The sequence below is a fragment of the Rhyacophila brunnea genome, unplaced genomic scaffold (genome assembly GCF_057557595.1).
Source record: "Rhyacophila brunnea isolate RB1 unplaced genomic scaffold, BYU_Rbru_1.0 scaffold_15, whole genome shotgun sequence".
Taxonomy (NCBI): Eukaryota; Metazoa; Arthropoda; class Insecta; order Trichoptera; family Rhyacophilidae; genus Rhyacophila; species Rhyacophila brunnea.
Window position 1 is genome coordinate 38,972,094 of NW_028232806.1, and position 20,992 is coordinate 38,993,085.

Sequence of the window (20,992 nt, forward strand, 5' to 3'; positions counted from 1 at the left end):
AAGAAGAAGAAGATGGTTGTACTAATTCAGAAACCTTTGCGGGTGTAGGCACAATTACTAACGAAAATTTTATTGCAATCGGATGAATGGAATAGGAACGCATACGAATAGAAGAATATAGAATAGAAGAAGAAGAAGAAGAAGGAGAAGAAGAAGAAGAAGAAGAAGAAGAAGAAGAAGAAGAAGAAGAAGAAGAAGAAGAAGAAGAAGAAGAAGAAGAAGAAGATGGTTGTACTAATTCAAAAACCATTGCGGGTGTTACCACAACAACTGATGAAGGTTTCATCGCAATCGGATGAATGGTATAGGGACCATACGAATAAAAGAAGATAGAATGAAGAAGAAGAAGAAAATGATGATTTTTCTAATTCAGAAACCTTTATGGGTGTGCATACAACTACTTACCAAAATTTCATTGCAATCGGATGAATGGAATAGAAACGCATACGAATAGAAGAATATAGAATAGAAGAAGAAGAAGAAGAAGATGTACTAATTCAAAAACCATTGCGGGTGTTACCACAACAACTGACGAAGGTTTCATCGCAATCGGATAAATGGTATAGGGACCATACGAATAAAAGAAGATAGAATGAAGAAGAAGAAGAAGAAGATGGTTGTACTAATTCAGAAACCTTTGCGGGTGTAGGCACAATTACTAACGAAAATTTTATTGCAATCGGATGAATGGAATAGGAACGCATACGAATAGAAGAATATAGAATAGAAGAAGAAGAAGAAGAAGAAGATGGTTGTACTAATTAAAAAACCATTGCGGGTGTTACCACAACAACTGATGAAGGTTTCATTGCAATCGAATGAATGGTATAGGGACCATACGAATAAAAGAAGATAGAATGAAGAAGAAGAAGAAGAAGAAGATAGTTGTACTAATTCAGAAACCTTTGCGGGTGTTGGCACAATTACTGGCGAAAATTTTATTGCAATCGGATGAATGGAATAGGAACGCATACGAATAGAAGAATATAGAATAGAAGAAGAAGAAGAAGAAGATGGTTGTACTAATTCAAAAACCATTGCGGGTGTTACCACAACAACTGATGAAGGTTTCATCGCAATCGGATGAATGGTATAGGGACCATACGAATAAAAGAAGATAGAATGAAGAAGAAGAAGGAAATGATGATTTTTCTAATTCAGAAACCTTTATGGGTGTGCATACAACTACTTACCAAAATTTCATTGCAATCGGATGAATGGAATAGAAACGCATACGAATAGAAGAATATAGAATATAAGAAGAAGAAGAAGAAGATGTACTAATTCAAAAACCATTGCGGGTGTTACCACAACAACTGACGAAGGTTTCATCGCAATCGGATAAATGGTATAGGGACCATACGAATAAAAGAAGATAGAATGAAGAAGAAGAAGAAGAAGATGGTTGTACTAATTCAGAAACCTTTGCGGGTGTAGGCACAATTACTAACGAAAATTTTATTGCAATCGGATGAATGGAATAGGAACGCATACGAATAGAAGAATATAGAATAGAAGAAGAAGAAGAAGATGGTTGTACTAATTAAAAAACCATTGCGGGTGTTACCACAACAGGGACCATACGAATAAAAGAAGATAGAATGAAGAAGAAGAAGAAGAAGAAGATAGTTGTACTAATTCAGAAACCTTTGCGGGTGTTGGCACAATTACTCGCGAAAATTTTATTGCAATCGGATGAATGGAATAGGAACGCATACGAATAGAAGAATATAGAATAGAAGAAGAAGAAGAAGAAGGAGAAGAAGAAGAAGGAGAAGAAGAAGAAGAAGAAGATGGTTGTACTAATTCAAAAACCATTGCGGGTGTTACCACAACAACTGATGAAGGTTTCATCGCAATCGGATGAATGGTATAGGGACCATACGAATAAAAGAAGATAGAATGAAGAAGAAGAAGAAGATGATGATTTTTCTAATTTAGAAACCTTTATGGGTGTGCATACAACTACTTACCAAAATTTCATTGCAATCGGATGAATGGTATAGGAACCATACGAATAAAAGAAAATATAATGAAGAAGAAGAAGAAGATGATGATTTTTCTAATTCAGAAACCTTTATGGGTATGCATATAACCACTTACCAAAATTTCATTGCAATCGGATGAATGGTATAGGAACGCATACGGGACAGACACACAGACAGACAGACATACAGACAGACAAACATTCATTTTTATATATTAGTATAGCCTATACTCTTCCCGCAAGTGCAAGCAATAAGTTTACAAAGTTTTATCGCAATCGGATGAACGGTATGGCTGCGCATTAAATACGAACAAACAAACACACAAACACACAAATATTAATTTTTATATATTAGATGTGAAAAAATAAAATGAATTGGCAACTTACACATGGGTAATAAATCAAACTTCATTTAATATCAGTTTTTTCTAATGTAGTTATTTGATATTAAAAGTATGTTTATGTTATATTTTCGTTTTTATTTTATTTTCCATAAGAATTGATAAAAAAATCAATCCCGAAAGTTTCGGGATTATGTTTACCAATCCCGTGATCGTGTATCGAAAATAGTTCGGGATCCCAGGATTGGAATCCCTAGTTCTGAGTATTCCTCTTACAAACCAACAGCTTTCTTATCTATATCCAACATGGGTCTTGCAGGATAGGAAAATGTACTTGCCACTTTTTTTTTTAAAATCTACAACTATTACAAAAACGAATATCAAATATCTGATATACGTACTGCTGTGTTAATTAATGAGTTTGTTAATGTAGGTAGGTACATAAAATAAATATTTAAATAATATTGGTCGATATTAAGGGTTTAGGACGATTTGGCGCCGGGACAACTGGACGCCACGCAATTCGAAAGTAAATAGACGTTAAGTAGGTACTTATAGGTACTTACTTAAAAAAAAATATTTAATATTATTATTTATATTAAAATTATTATATTATGATTTAATACTTAGTGAGAATTTGAATATGCACACGTAAATAATCATTTGTAATCGTGCATATGTTTAAGTTACAACGAAAAAAGAGTTATTTATCTTTATGTAAAGCCTTAGGCATGGTAATTCTCAATCTGCAATAAAAAAACATTATATTAAGAGTAAAATGAATTAAAACTACCAAGTAGTAGATAGAAACTGATTAAAATTCCTCGTCTACAATCCGTATACGTGTCTACGACAGTGCGGCGTCCAGTTGTCCCATTCCCGATATTAATATGTTTCGTATAAGTAACAATAATAATATTGAGGTCAGTTTGATATACCATAATCATTTTAGTACAATAGGCAGTGACGTTCCTAGATAAAATGCCGCCCCTAGGGAGCGCGAAGTGTTGCACCATTTTATACAGTATTTTTTATCATCCTTTCATGACTATAATATCTAAGAAATGTGTTGTAGAGATACATTACTAACAAAATATATACTTACCACTAAATCTAATTTAAATGCCATCTCTGCTTCAATAGACAATATTGCGAGTCCACAGTATCAGATATGTGCATTTAAAAATACACCTGACGACTTCCAAAACTCGCGAGTGACTGGAAAAAATATTTGGATACGTTTTAAAATAGGGATCTATGTACCTAGGTACCTATAATTCGAAAATCTGCACATGCCATTGCTGGTCATCAAGGACGTGACCTCCAAGGAAAATGGAAGTAAACTAGACATCGCAAACCCGACAAAAAACAGTCCTGTTAAACCTTGTATGTTAATTAATACATTTTGCTTCCAACCAGAGAACTGATTTTTTAATGGAAAGATATTTCCGTGATAACTAAGTTTAGGTAGCTATTTCTGTTTTATAAAACCTAATGATTCTCCTCGATTTGCCGCCCTTCGAGTAACTGCCGCCCCCAAGCGACGCTCAACCTGCCTACCCCCACGGGACGTCACTGGCAATAGGTATATTGTATTACCTTTTTAGGGGACTTTTCAGTTTTAAAGCTAACTCCACATCATTCTCATATTTGAAACAAACAAAATACACTTCACTATATTATTTAAAAAAATATATATTATATATATTGTAGAATTTATTAGAATACGTCCGGATGTGTCAGTCCATCATTTTATCAAGTTATCATTTTCAAAGTCGTCTCAACACTGACTCATTTCCAGCTGCCACAATAATCAAAACAAAGCCACTTCTTTGATATGAGCATTGCATCAGCCAAAAGAATGCAATTAATGCTCGGGTTTCACGATTAGTAATGTAATATTATAAATAATGTAAAACGAATCATGTGCAGATAGTCTCGTTTTACATTAACAATGAAAGTAAATCTTTGTACTTATTGTAAAACCCAAATATCTGTCTTTTTTAATGAAAATTATTAAGTTTGCAGTTACTTCACTTTTACATTATCGAGTTCATGACTTTTGCAGTTGTTTCGCATTTAAATTGTTATGTACCCAATCTCGTCCCTAATATCTTATAAGTACAATATACATTGAGAAGCCCTGATGAATCAATTGATGTTTACACTAATATCATAATTATCTTTCTTATTTGCTAGTCTATCCAATGTTGTCTATTATATTCCATTGACAATCGAAAGATAATCTTGTCATGTTTAACTTCAATAACACTCGATATAAAATATTATAAACTTTCCATTTTTGTGATTTACAGTTTATTATTTCAGTTAGGTACATAATAAACTTAGTTATATGGATAATTTAGTAAATAAGTAGGTACTTTTAATAATTTGCTAGTACAAATTTCTCAAAAAAACTATTTTTACGAAATACCTGTATTAATTTTTACCATGTTTTGTATGTATGCACTATAACAGTGGTTTCCAAACTTTATGTTACTACGCCTCCCTTTAAAAAAAATCTAATCTTGGCGCCTCCCCCCCTCCCTTTATTTCATTAAATAATACAGACACCTTTTTAAATAGTAAACAATGTACTAATACACAAATGAAAAAATATATAAAAATAAACAACGTTTTACTACTTATATTCATTTTTAAATTAATTAGTTTTTCATGCGACGAATGTGCTTGTTTATTAACACAATCAATTTCAATGCAGTCAATCCAAATTCATCATCGTTCATTGACAAATGGATTCTATCATGGGCCCCACATCGTGAACCGGGCCCCCGGACCAGGATCTTTCAACCACATATTTAAAATATTCAATATCCCTGAAACAAAGCAGCACTATTAATGAAATAATGTATAATAACTTATTTTTTCCAAAGCTCCAATTTTTATGAATGCCTTCGCTTTATCTTTTTAAATCAGTGAATGCATTAGTGGTTGCATTGATTTATTCACTATTTTTTTTTAATTCCAACCAAATAGACAAGTTTAACAACAAAATTATCATTCCTAAACAAATTTACCCCAAATTTCAACATTATGATTTGACCCTTTTATTTCATTTTTTCACGAGATAGCCAGCGCCCTTCACAATAGTATTGAAGTGAGGTATTATAAAATTAGTCTCCATATTTTCAGACAGGTTTGCAGACAACCTTTTATAGGACTGTTTTTGTGTAGTTTATAACTAGCGGCCGTTTTATAAACTATTCATTTGCACACTGCAAACCTATGGCTACATTAATTGTTTCGCGCCTCACTTTGCAACACTCCGCGCCCCAGGGAGGCGTGCCTCCCAGTTTGGAAATCGCACGAAAATGCACTATAATCCGCCGCTTTCACTAATTGGACACTTGTCTGGTTTATGGGGTGGCGGGTTACTGAGAGAGTATTACCGTTTAAAAAAAAAATTCTCGGTTAGGTACATGTTCAAACACGAGCGTTAACACGATCTTCTCCCTACTTCATTTATCATTTGTCAATTTATGTGCTACGGCCGTATGTTGTAGCTTAACCACTGGGGAATACCAATAGAAATGGCGTATTTCAAAAAATACTGCCTTATTCTTAAGTCAATAATTATTATAAAGCAAACATTATTCGTAGAATGTTTATTACATTTGGATGGTCAAAGACATAGCTTATAATAAGTATCTTTAGAAATTATATTTAAATGTGTAAATCTTGCCCATTTTTTGAATAATAAAATGCCAAAATCTTGTCAAATTTGGGATCACAGAGATTATCAATATAATTCTTTATCGTAAATATTTCACTATAATAATTTCAACATAAATTTTACTAATGATTTTATAAATGCTTTTAAAAATTAATAAATATAACAAATCTTAACACCACTGCACATGGATGTACAGAAATATTGCTATATTCTAAAACAGGGGCGGGCAAACTTTTTGGATGGAGGGCCAAATTCAAGAATTCAAAATGAGCGGCGGGCCGCAAGTAAAACACCATTTTTAGATATACACTATTTATTATCACGAAAAATAAACATTACAAAAAAATTAATGAGAAGAATGAAAGTGTTGTACATTTTTTCAAATTCAGGTGTTAATTTTATGGTTGATATTTTCAAAACTGCTTGTAAATGGGCATCGGAGATATTTGATCGTAAAGAATTTTTATTGAGGTTCATGATCGAAAATGTTTGTTCACATATATAGGTTGATCCAAAAACAACGAACATTTTTCTTGCATAATCTTTAAGTTGTTCGAATTTGTCTGAATTAAGGGCATTGTAAAATTTGGATATATCTTCACGACGATGCAATTCTCTTAAATCAGTGTCACAGTGCAGACCAATAATCTCAAGTTGTAGCTCTGTCAGTACACTATCAATATCTATTGAAAATGGATCGCGTACTGTTGCTAAACTTGTCTCAATTTTTCGGAAGTCACCAAATCTTTGTAAAAAATCGTCATTCAGAGCTTTAATAATTTTACCATATTCTTCAAATTTATATTCTGGTATATTCAGCAACTTCAAAGTTGGAAAGTGGTCCACGTTCTTATTCGATATTTTTGTCGAAGGAACAACTTGAGTTTTAATTGAAATCCATTCAAACTCTTCACCATATCGTGGGCATATATTATTTTTCCTTGCAACGCAGAGTTAAAAGTATTTAAATATGTCACGATGTTCAACATAGAAAATAGTGGTTACATAGTGTGAGACGAGACGCAAGGAAGACATACTGAGATAATCCATTAACGAAACAACAAATTCTTCAAATTTTAATCTATTGTCAATATTTTTTAAAAATATATAAAAAAAGTTATTCGTAATCAGAAGTAAAATTAATGATGGCGGGCCGCAAAAAAATATCCGGCGGGCCACATGCGGCCCGCGGGCCGCAGTTTGCCCTCCCCTGTTCTAAAACATTAGAGCGAGAGGTTCAAAAGAATACTATTTTATGTAATAAAAATACTTGATGCAGTCATCAACTGTTTAAAATAAATATAAAGGATAATAAGGCTTTAAATTATATAAATAGATTATCTACAACGTGTAAGGAATCGTCCATAGCATACGAGTTCGGTCAGGCAGAGTTTAAATGATTTTTAAAAATTAACCAGCACCATCTGCAAATCGCATTCTTAGTTCAGTGAAAACGAATAAGTATGACTAACAATGTTTAGTGTGCACTATTTATGTCGGATCTTAACAGTCTACCTCCACCCTTCGCCACTGTAATATTATGGTGGAGATGCTGATGTTTACAAAAACCTAGTAGTTGAACCATTGGCACTTTTCTTTTCGAATGATCTTTCAATAAATTTATATTATGAAGTTTTCTTAGATGTGTATGTGGTACTGGTCGCAACACATTGAAATTTCTGTACTTTTATCCCGTAAAAAGTAAAACCAAAATAATTATAAGATAAAAAGAACTTTTTATATACTTACTACGTTTTTAAATTTTCTGTTGAATTATTATGCTCAATACGCTTAATGTGACCATTTATTTTTGTCCTCAAAACGGGACATCTACCAATTTTTACGTAATAGTATGTGGTTTCAAGAAAACGCATATTTTGTCATAGTTTTTATTTATTAATAAAAAGAACAGGAATGTTGATACTCATCAAATATTTCTGTATCTTGGTCACAAGTTTCTCTCTCTTCGAAAACGGGACATTTTGGCGTCCCGAAGCTGTGCTTGGGGACAACGGGACAGGCTACCTAAAAACGGGACGGTCCCGTTCGAAACGGGACGTATGGTCACTTTAAATATGCTCAAACTTGTACTTGATATGAAGTAAATAAAAAACAAATAAACAAATATAAAATACTGAAATGTCATTTTGACATTTCATTTTGATTTCCATAGCAAAACACTGACATGACCCGGCTCACGGCTAGCTCAATAATGCTACCGGGCCGTCACTGAGGAGACTAGTAATGAATTAGGAGAGGTGGATCTCCTTTGTAGCATCACAACTTTTGAATTCCCAAATAAAACTCTCAGCTGGTGTGGTACCGAATTTATTCAGGTTCTAGAGCTCACGGTTTCACAATAAAGTTAATTGTCATTGTTCCCGTAATTAACACTCATTAAAGTATCAGTAAACCATTTATTTGTTCACTATAGGATCTCTGTGAAATCTTTCACAAGTTTCCAAAAAGTCACACCTAACTCGGAGAATGTATACGCAGATATTCTTTGAATATTTTTATTTCATGAAATATTTTCTCGTAAGAAAAATATAAATTGTTCTTTAGTCACATAATATTGGGTTTATAAAAAGAATAGAATTTATTTTATTGTTGTTTATAAAATTTATTTATGTTTACAGTATGTTTACAAATATTTATTTGTGTTTACAAACTTGTTTACAAAAGATTTGTTAATGTTTACAATTTTATTTACTAAAATTTATTTTTATAATTATGTTTACTTAATAAAGTTTCAAAAATTTATTTTATAATCCCGAAATGATTTGTAAAATTTATTATTACAAACTGAGTTTATTAATTTATTTTTATAAAACAAATCCGATCGCGTAATTTATCTCGATTACGTCACCTCGTACGATGCGTAATAAAAAATAAAGTTACTCCGCGACGTGCGTCACTACCGGCAGATACGTGGTATTCGCGCTACGTTTAGCGGCATACGTCACTATCGACAGATACGTGGTATTCGCGCTACGTTTTGCCCGCCGAAGGGGACTTACTGGTACGTATGTATCGCGAATGTACTGAGAACCGTGTCTCGCAACTTGGCAGTGAAGACTGCTGCTTGTTGAAGATCGCCGGTGAAAAGTGTAGAAACTAATGAATTTACGGAAAAAGGATGTCACCTTTTATACCCTCTGGATAGAGGTTTAACAGGAAACAGTCCGTAAGGGATAGCAGATCTATATCTCTCTCTCACGGGATAAATTTACGTATATCTCCCGTTCCTGTTAACTTTCTAATAGAGATATCTTCTACTTTAGTCGGGTTAAATTTACTCTACCTTATTTCCGCAAAATTAAGACTCAATAGGGGTGTTTTAAGCACCCTCTAGAACATGTCCCTTAAATACGCAGTTACGATGACGTAAGCAAAATAGTTGATTGTATATGATTTTTCGTGTTCAAACGAAGGGGAAAGTTTTTAGCTTTCCAACGAGGTATCGGAATAGGTATTCGTGTACTAGATAAGGGGATGGCAGTCTTTAAATTTAAAACGACAAAACGAAAGGTTGACACCCACGTGCTGGTCCTTTCCACCACTCTTGGCCTTTTTAGGCCAATAGAATTTTACTAAGTTTTAATAAAACTGTTCGGTCCCGCAGAAACTTTCTCATTCGATATTTACCTTTCGGGCGAACATTTTTACGTGAAAATACTATAATATTATATTTAACATCTCCACTTAAGTATATAAATGCTTAATTCTAACAAGATGTTAACCATGAGCAGTTACTAACTTATTTAATCTTGCATGGCAACTTTTACATAGTAATTTGAATGTAACCTTGAATCTATTTTTACCTCGCGAGTAAACACAGCTGGGCCGTGTTTTTGACCGAAAAGGATTCTCTCTAAAGTTCAAGGTCGTGTGATAATTCGTATTTTTAGTTACGATATTTGTTTCTTTTATTACTTAGGGTGCGATTAGGATTTATTATTGTTTATGGGTAGAAACCCATCTATACCAGAATCTTAAGTTTTTCCAATTGTTACTTTTACAATATTCATTATAGTCAGCGAGTTATAGTATTAACAAAATCTATAATTATAATTACGCGTCTATAGATATAGGTACGCGTTTACAGTATTTTTATAACGATAGTTCGCCTCTATCTTGTTCTGATAAAATTAATATTAAAATTCTTTATTCACAATTATACAGTATATAAATTTATAAATATTAAATTTTCTTTTTCAATTTTCATACATTTCCATTATTGCTATAAAAGTTATTGAAGCATGTACTTGCTAAATTTTACGTAAACAATCTCTCCCATAACTTATTTTCTAAGTTTAATGGAGATTTCCCGGAAATTTTTTCAAAATAACATCGCGTTGAAATTTCACGACGTGACATTTCGAGGGCTGTGGTCACAGTGTTCCAATTACACTTGAGCAGTCTCGATTCTCCGAGGCGAAATTTTTACGTAAAATTTTTATTACATTTACAAAGAAAAGGTTAACAACATACATTTTACTTCCTATTACTAAACGATTACGCTACTGGTTACCTGTTCATGGTCTTTTTCAACCATTTCTTCCCTGCTTCTTCCATAGTTTAGAACCATGGGACTTATATATCCTGTTTGTACCTTGTCGTGAGGTTGTCGCACGGCTATTGAGAAGTAGAATTGACTACAAGGCTAGATTTGTATAGTTATGTCGTTAAACCATACTCTGCCACAAACACTAACTGAAGGTCGGCGTTTCTGCTCGTGTCAACACGTATAATAATATATTAATAATTAAGTTGCTAGGACCACTCCCTTAGCAATCAATAATAGTCTTTTACTTTTTACGAATTTTTCTGAAATAACTTTCCATACAAAACAGAATTAACTGAAAATGAATTCAATTCGACTTAAAGATAGCTAAAAGTATTAAAAGAATGCATTGGCATCGTGTTCTTATATATTCTAAAAGTTTCAAATGTCTAGCTAGTCGGGAAGTTAGTTAAAAATTGATTGCAAGATTTTTACTGGACAAACAACCACCGGACAAACAAGAATACGAGCTAATAAAAACGTTGTAAATAACAAATGTTGTAAAATAAATAAAGTTCATCAAAAAGGTGGCCGAAAATTTACTTTTGGTTGATTTTGCAGCACAGATGTTATATCATCACAACCGCTTGTCACAGCTTGGCATGACGTAGACGTACCAACGGGTCGCTGCATTTGTTAAAAGAGTTCAAACTGCAATATTGCCGTACTCTTAACAGTTATACATTTTAAGATATCGTCGTTGTCGACTCCACCCCCGACTATAAATAGTGGGTGTAGTGGTTCTTTTCGCCGAAAGTTTATCTTGGATTTTTGGTTTTTTAATAATGAGGTTCCAAAATATTAATTGAAAATGAACAAAAAAAGTATTATTACATTTAACTTATCCACAAACTTATTCAACACAGCCTAATTTCTCGTTTATCGGTCTTTTGTCTATTGCACTCAGTGTACCTACACCATGGCCCCCACATCCCAAAACGGGCCCTCAGGCTAGGATATTTGGTGCGCCCCCTACCTACCGCTAAGATTAAAGGCAGTGTGAAACACTACATTAACGTTTTTCAAATGTGTTTTTGTTCAAATTAAGGGTATTTATACAGTGAATTTTTAGCGATTTTTAATACATCTACTTTAATAATGGAGCTGTCGAGTATCGACACATAATAATCATAAAATATATTGCACAATTATATAATTTAAAATGTTCATGGCCATGAAGTATAATAGCGCCTTTTTTACTATTAAAGCTAATTTATGATGTATGTTTATCTCACTTATCTGGTCAACCCGACACGCGGGGCCCTCAAGCTAGAGTCCTGTCAGCCCACCCCAGCCATTACCTACACCCTTCCGGAATTCGGGTGGACACCGAGACAGTTCCATTAGGGATTGGGTTTCTAAAAAAACCCGACAAATGAAAGACAATGTTTCGAAATTTTTGTCTTAGAAATTAAAATCTAATCAATTTTTCTAAAAAGGGTCCTAGAGAATATTACCAATCATTTTTTTGCCGTGTTTGCTTTCAATTTCAATGTTTAAAATCATTCTGATAATTCTTATGTTTGGAGGGTGCCAGGGCCCCTTGCCCCCCCCCTGGGTGCGCCACTGAGCAGAGTTATATACTCTTTTCATAACGTCATGGTAAGAACTTGAAGATATAGCCACAATAATTATTGATTGTTAATAATATTTATTATATATTATTATCAGTGGCGAAGGGTGACTTTTGGATAGAGGTAGGCTGTGGAGATCTGATAAAAAGAACACACTGGTCAGGTATACCTACAAAAAATAAGAATATAATACGACATTACTACTAATGAATAGGTACACACTAATGGGAACGACACACTAATTTAATGAAACTTCAAACTGACTGAAAACACACTGACGACATAAAATTTAAGCGATCGGTTTAAATTAAGTACGTATTTTTTCAAAACACATCAAATACAATACACCAAAAATCATTAGATAAAAGGTCTTTTTATTTTTAAAAACAGTATAGGTATATTTATTTATTAATATTCGATAAAACACCATAGAATTTTTTTTTTAAATTATCTAATTATTAATTATTTAGTTTTAGGCTCTGCGATCGGAGCTTACATTAGTTTATACAATTCGATAGACTGGGTGGGGCTACGTGACGTAAAGTCCATATGAAAAAAAATTGAGAATTATTTGAAACATAATCAGACCTTTATTTACGTCAAGACAGATGATGCGCTGTGGTATATTTTTTAAACCCTTTGCAGAATGTTTTGTAATTTATCTGTGTAATACATTCCTACTATATATTATAATAAATTATTTTATAGAATATAATATAATCAAGTGATTATATAAATAAGTCAATATGCAATTAAAAAATATTTTTCTTAAGCAGGTAGGCTTCAAATAATCGCCTAGTATGAAGTCTTCGCCACTGATTAATGTTTGTTATATTTCAGGAAAGATGCCTATCTGGAGAGATGTTGTGAAGGTCAGCGACCACCCGAATTGGGCAACTGCTACTTCTAATCTTGTTGAAGTCTAGCCGCACGATTCTAACTATTCGCGCTTTAAGTCTATGATGATTCCATTTACGGCGTATAAGATGTATGAAGTTCAAAATCCGAAACTGTACGCCAAATTCCTACTGAAGAAAGCGCAGTATCTTGATCCGAAGATCCGTGAACTGTTTCATGACACAGAGATTTCTAATATAGAATCGATCGTGGAGTCAAACTTGGATTGGAGACGCGTTGTACGAGCCAAGTACGGCAAAGGTGACTAAATTATATGCGCTATAATATCCATATTCAAAATGAACATCAATGTGATTTATTTTTCAGCAATATCTTCTTCTTGTTCATTCAGGATATTCACAACTTGACATATTATAAAAAAATTAAAAATAACCATACAGAATATAATATAGGTAAATCATTCTACAGTGGCCCCATAGGCGATTCGCGCGTGTATTGAATTGCTTGCGACAATGCCTGTTTTAATGCTAGCAAACAATACCACTACAACTGCAAGCCGCATTTGCCGTACCCATGGTGCCACTGTAAAACGATCAGCACTCGAAATGGAAAATTTTACAAACCGGAGCGCTCGATAATTTTACGAAAATATTTACATAGATAAATGTATAAATACATAGTTTTCTAATTTTATGTGTATTTTATAAAAATAAATGTGTTAGATTTTTTGTTATATGGCTTATCTACCTCAGGCGGTCAAATTAATTTTTCCAAAAGACGGAAAGAGAATTTTGGGAATTTTATGAACCGGAACAGAGCTCCGGTGCGCTCCGGTCCATTTCGAGCCCTGAAAACGATTTACCTATACAAAACTTAAATTCAAATTCCATCAAGTACCTACGATCGATATTGAAGTTAATGGCCTCACCAAAACCACAACTCGCCCCGCACCACGCCCGCTCTTAATTGGGCGCGGGACACTACGTTTGTTGTGAAGCATCATTTTTTTATGACTGGGAATGTCTCATGAGCAGTTACCCAAGACTAAGCTCACCATACACTCAAATGTACTTTGACTGAATTTACATGACTTTAAGTTAAGGTACCCATGGGAGAGATGAGCACATAGAGGCAATATTAAAAATTGTTATAAGTATCAAATTAAAAAGCCGAACATTCTAAGTAAAGAGATCTTCACGTCGGCAGTATGACGCCGCAAATTTTCTAAATGTAATAAAATTGGCTTTTGTGGCGACCAGGTCGGACGGTCCGATGGGCCCAACAGCTGGTTGAACCGATTTGAGCAGCTCTTCCCTTTCCGTACACATTTTAGGACATTCCCAGAGGATGTGGTTCGCATCCTGTATTTCTCCGCCACCCCATTGCAGACAGAATTAATTTTTCAGGATCACTTGAGAGCATACTTCAGTGAAACGGCAAATAATTTTCAGCAATAGGTGGGACATAATTTTGCATGCGTTGCCAGTCGGAGAGCGATAGTCGACCTGTTCGCACGTCAATTTGTTTTGTGATGGGGTCGGAGGAATTAATTCTTAAATCGTGTAAAGATTACTAAAAAATGTGACGTATTTACTTGAAAAACAACATGTCAATGAATATATTATTATTATTACTTAAATAACAATAAAAATAACATTAAATGGACGCATGTTGAATTTTTATGACAAATTATGTTTTGTTCGTCACGCGTCATTTGCACAATCTGTGCGTCGCGTAGTCACGATCGTTTTAGACCGTGCCTCAGTTGAAGCTGAGCCTTAAAAAGGCACACTGATTACTAAAATTGATATAACTCATTTATTATTCATTTAATTCAAATAAATATTTTAAATATTTATAGGTATTGAATTTTTCTATTAAGTATTTACATTTTAAGTTAACTTTGTGTAAAATTGGAATAAAAAAAAGTCAAATATAGTTTTTTGGGTTATTTTAGCCTTTTTTATACGAAAAAACAAAGATAAAAAGTCCATGATAGAAGTAAATAATAAAAGGAAGATATACTAAAACTGGATCAGCTAAATATATTACTATTCAAGATATTTAGAAGATGGAGGGCCATTTTATGTTTTTTACTGTCTCAAACACCTCATACCTAGCGAACTGATCATTATTTTGACAAATTTAAATAAAAATATATTTTATAAATCAATTTTCTTTAAAAAAAATATACTGGACTGTATATAACTAACACCATAAAATGATAGCTACATCCATTATTAAGTAATTTCAACTTTAAAAAAATCAAAATATTAAAATTGTTTGATTTTCATGATGTCCTGCATCCTGTAACACCGTCGCCAATTTGGCGCTATATTTGGCGATAGGGTTTAATGTAGAGATGGGAAAACTGGTCGATTTTGAAGACTAAGTATACTTACTACCAGTATAAAAAAATACTTAATATAGAAACTTGTTCCAAAATACTTACTAGTATTTGGAATACTATATAGAGCGTTTGGCGTGCGTATGCGACAAAAGTTTCATACTCAACTGAAACTAAAACAAACTCCATATTAGTATTTGAAATACGTATCGGTTCAGGGAACTCATTCTGTGTATCGGCTTCAATATAATCGCTAAAAATACGCTGAGCTCCGCTTGTCGAAAAGTCCCATTTATTATGAAATTTTAAACATATTTTATATTTATGACATGTTTTTCTGTTAAGTTACGAGTACAATATTCTTGTTATTTTTTAAAAGTTTAAACATGTTTTGAGCGGTCATATGACAAGCCTGTGCGTCATCTCACCACTGTGCTGCGACACAAAATTTATAACCTATTATTCATACATTCGAACGCAATAGACTAATAAATTAAAATATATCTATATTCAAGTGCTATCTCGTTTGCGCGCATTTAATGTCAATAGTGTTGAAAGTCTACCAACTGGCGAGTGCACAGAACAGCGACTCGCGATGATATCATCACAAGTTTATTGGGCCACACATACTGAGTATGGGTAGTTTCATCCGAAACTTGAGTACACAAACTGGTGACAGTATTTCTAACTCACCTCTAGTCCAATGGGTTAACAAGACCAAGCTCAAACAGCCTGCCAGTGGAGCCGCCATGTCCAGTCAAGAATTGATACAGTGACGTCCCGTGGGGGTAGGCAGATTGAGCGTCGCTTGGAGGCGGCAGTCTAAATAGGTACCTAAACTTAGTACCTAATAACGAAAATATCCTTCGATTAAAAAAATCAGCTCACTGGTTGGAAACTAAATGTATTAAGAATTAAAATGAAAGGTTTAACAGGACTTTATTGTTTTTGTCGGTTTCGCGATGTCTAGTTTACTTCTGCTGTCCTTGGACGTCAAGTCCTTGATGACCAGCAATGACACGTGCAGATTTGCGAATTATATTTTGAATTATAAATATGTACCTACATAGGTACTTACCTAGCTCACGTGTTTTGAAAGTTGTCAGGTGTATTTTTAAATATATCTGAAACCGTGGACTCGCAATATTGTTTATTGAAGTAGAGATGGCATTTAAATTGGATTTAGTGGTATATAAATTTTGTTAGTAATGTATCCCATACAACACATTTCTTAAATATTGGGGTCATGTAAGGATGATAAAAAATACTGTATAAAAATGGGGCGGCATTTTAGCGCTGCCTAGTGGCGGCATTTTCTCTAGGGACGTCACTGAATTGATATAGCTAATGCTAAGACTATAATATGATGGATTGCGGCTTATTAAGTTTATACTGTTCTCTTTACAGGTGTGAGCTTTGCGACAACCGCCAGGTATGCTAATAAGTACAGCAATGGATCCAACATGCGTGGCGATGATCGTGGCCGATGTGCTGGTGGGTGATATGTCCACTCACTCAGGAAACTTCCCGATAGGCTATTACGACACCACTGTTAGCTCTGACGCTAATGTACTTGTCAAATACAGCGACCACGAATTCTATCCGAAGTATGTGTTTCTTTACGTTGGACCGACTGTATCACGGAACTTCGAACCGTCTGAAATCTTTACGGAGGAATTTTTTGAGCACTTTCATAAATTGAAAAGGGTAGGTACTTCAGTATATCAGACGTCAGAAAATATATTAAGTATAACCAATAGAAAAATTCTTTTTGAAAAAAGTAAGACACCCGGCAGGTCGAACCTGCATCTCTTGGGTTTACGCCCCGCCCCTTTCGCGCATTGTCCACTATGCTACTAGGTCAGGGATCGGCAAACTTTTGGACCAAAGGAGCCAAATATGAGTGGCACAACGGTTAAAAAAATTCGAGAGCCATACCTACATATATTTTTATAAATATGATTTATTTAAATGAATTAATTACATTTTATATTTGTTTATTTATTAAGCGAAGAAGATTTCCCGAATAAAACTAACGTAAATATATGTTTTTATTGTTGAAATATCAAATGGACAAAAATTTAATTTGTCGACTTTTGCAAATGGGAGGATTTAAAACAACAACAATCACCCTTTTTGCATCAACCATCACGGAGGAAAAATTAGTTTCGCGATAATGTCATTATATATAATATAATAAGTGTACAAATCAATGATAAAAAATAAAAATTGTGAATTTGTAAAAATTGTGAATTGGGAATTTGGAAGAGCCGCACGTTAATACTCAAAGAGCCGCGGTTTGCCGACCCCTGTACTACGTGACATACTAATTACGACAAATTTTAACTATTGGCCTTTTATAATACCTGCTCATCAGCGCTCTTCTAAATCAAGCCACCATTGGCAATCGGTTTTTGTTTATTAAATCAAAGTAGGAATCTACTACTTTAATTACTAACCGACGTCACGAATCTCCAATATTTTATGATGTAACTTACTCGAACTTGCTAATAATTTTTAATTAACTATTTCTTTTATTCAACGAATAATTCACAGGTATTATAAAAGGCCAATACATACTTAAAATTTGTCGCAATTAGTATGTCAGTGTCACCTAGTAGCATAGTGGACAATGCTCACGGGGCGTAAACCCAAGAGATGCAGGTTCGATCCTGCCGGGTGTCTTACTTTTATCAAAAAGATTTTTTTCTATTGGTTATAATATAGTTTCTCAGAAGTGTTTTTCAAAAATATGTAGGTATGTTCAATAATTAGAATGGTACATTCTTAAATCTTGTGAACGAAATAGTTAATTAAATCTTATGATATAGGTATATTGATTTCCTTATTTAATAACTGGATAATATTTAAACTATCGGTGTCTTCTGTACATACCAATGTTATTTTATTTATAGGTATCAAAGCGGTAAGCAGTAGCAGAACTTCAATTTCTGCCCCACCCCCTGCAAAAGTTTCATCAGCCCAGCACCATCATCATTCATCATACAATACTCGAATACCGATTTTTCCGGATTGTTTTAATTTAAAAAATAAAGACATAATTAATGTGAATTATCATTATCTACAATAAAATACACACCGCACTATTGAAGCAACATTTATAATACTTATATTATATGTTTTTTTCATTTTTAGTATTCTGAAAATATTTTAAGGCAATACATGTAAATTAAAATCATAATATACCTATAAGGTATTTTTGATATTAAGTATATGTTTATATAAGTAATTCTTAATAAAGATATATTTTTTTGTCCGGTCAAATTCAATTACTTCCCTATTTTTCTACTACCTATTTGTCCATTGTCTATGACAGCGATTTCCAAACTGGGAGTCGCGGAGTGTTGCAAAGAGAGGCGCGAAAAGTTTAACACAATCGCCACAAGTTTGCAGTTTGCAAATGCATAGTTTATAAAACGGCCGCTAGTTATAAACTACACAAAAAACAGTCCTATAAAAGGTTGTTTTGCAAACCTTTCTGAAAATATGGAGACTACTTTTATAATATATCACTAATATAGTGTAGCGCGCTGGCTATCTCGTGAAAAAATGAAATAAAAAGGTCAAATCATAATATTGAAATTTGAGGCAAATTTGTTTAGGAACGAGAGAAGTGGAAGCAGCTTGAAGAGGCCTTCATCCAGCAGTGGATAGATTCAGGCTAATGATGTTTAAATAATTAATAAAATATTTTTTTTGTCCGGTCAAATTCAATTGGTAGGTAACTAAGTATTTTTCTACTCATTACGCATAGGAAAATAAACTATTGAAATTCAATTGCTGGGTGTAGTGTGGTTCAAAAAAGAATTAACCGTAAAGCCTATAGTTCACGGGTTCCCAAGCTATGGGTCGCGACCCCGAGGGGGGTCGCCAACTTATAGTCAACTAAAAAATATTCACTATAATACAATTTTTGTTTTTAATGGTGTCTTGAAGTTTGAATAATTTCATATTTTTTTTTTAAATTAAAATAAGTGTAATCTAGGTACGCTATTCTGTCACAGTTGGATGAAACATGTGTTGAGAGTTTGGGAGTAATGGTGAAATAAATTAAACGTTGAGAATCACATGAGGTTAGCGCTAAAGCTATACCTCAGTTGAGGCATGGTCTAAAAAGATCGTGGCTAGGCGATGCGCGGATTGCGGGTGCAAATGACGCACGCCGACCGAAATATAATTGTCATATAAATCCAACATGCGTCCATTTAATGTTCTGTTTATTGTTCTATTAGTAACAATAATAATATATTCATTGACATGTTTTCTTTTTAAAGTAAATGGGTAATGTTTTTAGTCATCTTTACACGATTTAAGAATTAATACCCGCGTCGCCATCACGAAACAAATTGACGTATTCACACCTTGGCGTTCGCTCTCCGACTGCCACCTAGTTCAAAATTTCGTCGTACCTATAGTTGAAAATTATTTGCAAGTATCGCCTTAACAAAAACTCAACCGCGAATTTTGAGTCTGGTTAATAACATGCAATTTCAACCATCGCATTAAATTAACTATTAAACATAATTTAAAATAAAATTATAAGTACTAAAAAAACTATTTTCGTTGTTTTTTTTTAATTACCTTTTTAAAAATGCCTTTTTCAATTTCATCGGGGTCGCGGATCACATTTGCTATAAAAAAAGGTCGCCAAAATATTACAATGATGTTTTTACAATAGTATTGAATTTTAAATTACTAATAATAAGTGTAGTAGGTAAATTTTCGTCAAAAAATTGAAAGTATCCCTCGAAAACGGGTCTATTGAAGGCCTCCGACTTCCTGACTAGCTCAGGCACTTGGAAGTGGAGGTTCATTAATGTGGAGGAACAGGCAGGAATCTCATAGACGTGGAGTAACCAAGAAGTTACGGTATAGATAGAAAGTCGATAACTCAAGAAAACACTGGTTAAACTTCATAACTGGTATATTATCAATGTTGTTACACAATCTAACTTATGGTCACCCTTTATTCAAAAGTTTACAATCAAATGTCAGTGAAATAATGTTTATATGTAACTAGATTCACGTTAAACAATCACAATAAGTCGAATGTCGAAATTATTTAACGTCTACAAGCCACAATTATCCAAAAGGAAAAGGTCTGAATTGTTCGCATCCGAAATTCACAAGTAAATTATGAAAAGTCATTTATTTAAATCTCGAAATTAAAAAAAAAACATTTGAAAACGTCCGATTTATTTATATCTCGAAGTCCACAAAAATAACCACATTTATTACTGATTAATTGAAAATTATTTCGAATATTATTAATTAATTATTTTAAAATTAACTGCGTGGGTCCTGGGGCAACAAAGCGTCGCCGAAGCGACCCCCGGAATCCCCAAAACAGATTTAAAATCTTGCCTTTTTATCCGTATGGGGTGGTCGTATTTCTTACCCATTCAAACCGATACCGCCATATGCTACACATGTATATAAGGTTGACGGATGTCAGTCTATCAACCAAACATATAGTGATATCGATGTACATAATATGATTAATATTAATATTACTTTAATTACATTAATTACCATATACTATTACGCCCGTCCATATGTCCCACTTTATTATTTCGCTAACTCATTGCATATTACATTTCAAT

General features: G+C 33.5%; 1 long non-coding RNA gene across 1 annotated transcript; it reads left to right on the plus strand.

Annotated features, from left to right (window-relative positions):
• The first annotated feature begins 16,877 nt into the window (after positions 1–16,877).
• Positions 16,878–18,499, plus strand: LOC147075309 (uncharacterized). Its single transcript, XR_015070038.1, has 2 exons — positions 16,878–17,075; positions 18,284–18,499. It is a non-coding gene; the product is annotated as an uncharacterized LOC147075309 (long non-coding RNA).
• The last annotated feature ends 2,493 nt before the right edge of the window (positions 18,500–20,992 follow it).